The sequence below is a fragment of the Triticum urartu genome, chromosome 4A, assembly GCF_056163025.1.
Source record: "Triticum urartu cultivar PI428250 chromosome 4A, HENAU_Tu73, whole genome shotgun sequence".
NCBI classification, from domain to species: domain Eukaryota; kingdom Viridiplantae; phylum Streptophyta; class Magnoliopsida; order Poales; family Poaceae; genus Triticum; species Triticum urartu.
Window position 1 is genome coordinate 383,092,124 of NC_141876.1, and position 3,498 is coordinate 383,095,621.

General features: G+C 44.9%; 1 long non-coding RNA gene across 1 annotated transcript; it reads right to left on the bottom strand.

Annotated features, from left to right (window-relative positions):
- Positions 1 to 718: 718 nt before the first annotated feature.
- LOC147975915 (uncharacterized) lies at positions 719 to 3,298 on the bottom strand. Its single transcript, XR_015602091.1, has 4 exons — positions 3,047 to 3,298; positions 2,760 to 2,961; positions 1,892 to 1,951; positions 719 to 925 (listed from the first exon to the last, which is right to left on the bottom strand). It is a non-coding gene; the product is annotated as an uncharacterized LOC147975915 (long non-coding RNA).
- Positions 3,299 to 3,498: the final 200 nt, after the last annotated feature.

Below are 3,498 nucleotides of genomic sequence, written 5' to 3' on the forward strand. Positions count from 1 at the left end.
GTCCCAAATAGTGGGCGGGAGCGATTTCGGCCACGCGCATGTGTGCTTAGGCGGCCATTGTGTATGAATATTTTTCGGAGGCGGTTGTGTGGCGTCTAGATGAAGCTACAAACCTAGAAAAGTAATTTCCTTCTACTACCAAACATTGGTCTCATGCGGTTTCAGGCGAGTAGAGGCTCTTTTGGCGCTTCATTCGAAATTTTGAAACAAAAGCATTCACGTTTAGAGTACTCGAACTTTGAGGATTGACCTAAATAGACAACACTAAATTTGACCTTGTATGTTTGAAAACCTCATTAAATTATCCGTTTCTTTTTGAAATTTTGACACTTGAAAATCCTATAACTACGATTATTTTGGAATGGAGGAGCTAAATTATAATCTATTTTGTACATGACTATATATGATATTATGTACAAAATCAGAGCAAAGATCGATGCCCCCATAATTTAGGTATGATTTACAAATGATATCAAATTCAAATAATTGAATGGACTTCATGTTCAATTCGAATTTTTTAAACCACCTTAAGTTGAATTCAAATGTATGATAGTTCATAGCTAGCTATTTATAATGTTCATTGTGTAACTTTCTTATGTATAATGTGCTTTACACACACAACATGAACTATACTGTAACGACCAAACCTCGAGGATTCGAGTCTCTGTGCTTACTGTGCTACTCCCTGCATCGAACTCGCTAGCACACACAGTATAGATGAATACCAGAATAGCAAGTGCATCATTTATTACAACATATGATCCAGAATGTATAAAACAAAACAATCTGCATAGCACTTGGCTAGCTTTATTCAATCAAACAGCGGAAAGTAGCATAAAATAACAATGAGTCCCATCATAGCCCACTAGCGATGTTGAGTGCAGACTCACGACCCTAACGGTACCTTACTCTTCGCCTGAATATCCTGCAATATGAGACGTTGCAGCCATATAGGTCAATACTTTGAATATATTGGCAAGTTACACATGAGTAATAATAAAGCAGACCTACATGTATATGCATAGTACATCAGAAGAAAGGCTTGAGGGTTTATTTTTGCAGAAAGCTGATTTTGTCCTCATAACTACCTAATAGTCAAATTTTTATTTAGTTATTTTATTACTACAATTAAATACACAAGGTTGAGTTGGCAAATCAACTCCAATCTACCCTTTATTAAGTTGCCCAACAAATTTATTAAGTGTCACATCTGTCAAGATCATCCAACAACTGTAATGGCATAGTCGCTCAAATTTGTCCATAATCAGGGACACGGCTAATCATGCTTAGTTTTTAATACTCTGCAGAGTTTAGTACGCTTTACCCACCGGACCCAATCCAAAGATTGAGACGAAGTCTTTCAGAAGAGGTTCCCTTAACCACCTGACGGCCACATCCCACCTACATATGCTACATCTGTCAACACTGTCTGGGCCAGGGTTCCAACAACTGATCAACTAAGACCGAGCCCGTATGGCCAGTGGCCGCACATGGAAGCTACTAGTCACTAAGTTTGTCTGATCTTTTTGAACATGAGCAGCATTCCACTTAGGGTGCACTCTCATGAGCGCATGGCCTTAAAAAAGGTGCAAGACCCCATGATGCCTTCTCTCAACACCAAGCAATACCACTTCTGCCCAGAGGTGAGTTAAATCTCGAGTTACTACTCAAATTTTTAAATATATAATCCTCACATAACCTCAATGAATACTCGAACCAATCCCCATCTACATAGCATAGCAAGTACAACTACCATGATCTGCAATGACAGGAAGATAGCTCAACAATATAGCAAAATAATATAATAATCCTATACATGCATATATTCATAGTGTGATATAACTACATGCATAGAAAACAGTAGGTAAAGGATGATCAACATGTAACTTGCCTTGGTTCTGGTTCAGAAAGTCACACTCCTGACAATAGTTCGCGTGGCACTCCGGACAATCTACACGTTTCACACAATCAACAAATCAATCATCGGAACTCCAATAAAACCAACAGCAATAAAACCATTTTAAAATGCAAATAACGGCAGCATAAAAGCATGCACAAATCACCTAAATTGCACTACGATCACAACGCAAAAAGAATCACTTGATTCTGATAAACGGTTTGAAAGTTACGGCCTCCAGAAGGTTTATTTCAAATTTGAATGAATTCAAATTTAAACAGCGCAAACATGTGAGATTTTGGTACTGTGACAAAGTGCTGATTTTTGTGAGTGCATAGGAAAAAGAATTTCCTAAATCGGATATATAGACTAAAAAATATAGCTAGTGAAAGTTTAGGTGAAAATCTAAGAAAAACAAAAAAAAAGCAGAAACTCCTGCACTGTAGTGTTTACTGTAGCAATTGCCATGTGTCGGTTCGTGATTTGCCGAAGAGGTTCCCTGCGTGTTCGTGCTCGGCAAAAGGCACAAATTTGATCTTAGATCAAAACTATTTCACAAACTAAACTGTTCTTGAAAGTATTTCACCCGGCTGACCTTTAATATGCAGCGCCTAACAGCAAGGCGCCGCACTCTACTGTGCAACGCCTAACACTTAGGCGCCACACTGTGCAGCGCCTAACTCTAAGGAATTACACTACACTATGCAGCGCCTAGCTGTAAGGAGTTGCACAGTAGAGTGCAGCGCCTTGTTGTCGGGCATTATAAAAAAGGGCAGCAGTGTGAAATACTTTCAAAAGCAGTTTAGTTTGTGAAATACTTTTGCTTTAAGGTCAAATTTGTTAATTTTGCCTTCGTGCTCACCCGCAGCAGAGGAAAATGGCGGCGGCGGTGGCGGTGGCTCTCCGGTGATCCCCCGGCGAAGGTGAGGGGGTGGGCGGATGCGGCGTGGCACGGTGGTGGTGATGGTGTTCAACGGCGGCGGGGCGTCGGCGGCGGTGAGGCTGGACGGCGGCTGCTCCAAAGTCAACGAACTCCGGCGACTCGGCTACCTCGCTCCCGTGCTCTGTGGCCAAGACAAACCCCTCAGGAAGTTGCGGGATCGAGGGAGGGTCGAGCAAGGCCAACGTGACGGCGGAATTTGCTCTTACGCTGACGGACCAGACCGGCAAAGTCGACGGCGACCTGACCTCCTCGGCAAGATCCTTGACCAGCGATGCAGGGCTCTGGCGGCGGGGAAAGGTCGAAACGGAGGCGTGCGAGGATGCGGCGAACCCTACGAGCGCTTAGGCGTCCGGGGAAATCACGGGACCGACCAGGGCGTCGGGTTGGACTCGGGCTCGCGCTCGGGCGTGCGGCGTGGCACGGCTGCGTGTCCGGCTCGGGGAAGGGGATGAACAGGGGTGCGGGGTCCACCCGTCAGTGGGTCAGGGCGACAGCGGGTTTCGGGCGCGGGTCGGGTGCAAGCGATGTTGCGTGCCGCTTCGTGGGAAGCTGGGTGGGCTGCGGCGGCAGGAGCTGGGGGTTGGTGGGCCGCGGTTGTGCGGGCGCCTGTTGGGCCGCGGTGCAGCGCTGTGTGCTGTGTTTGTTTAAACCAAAGCTA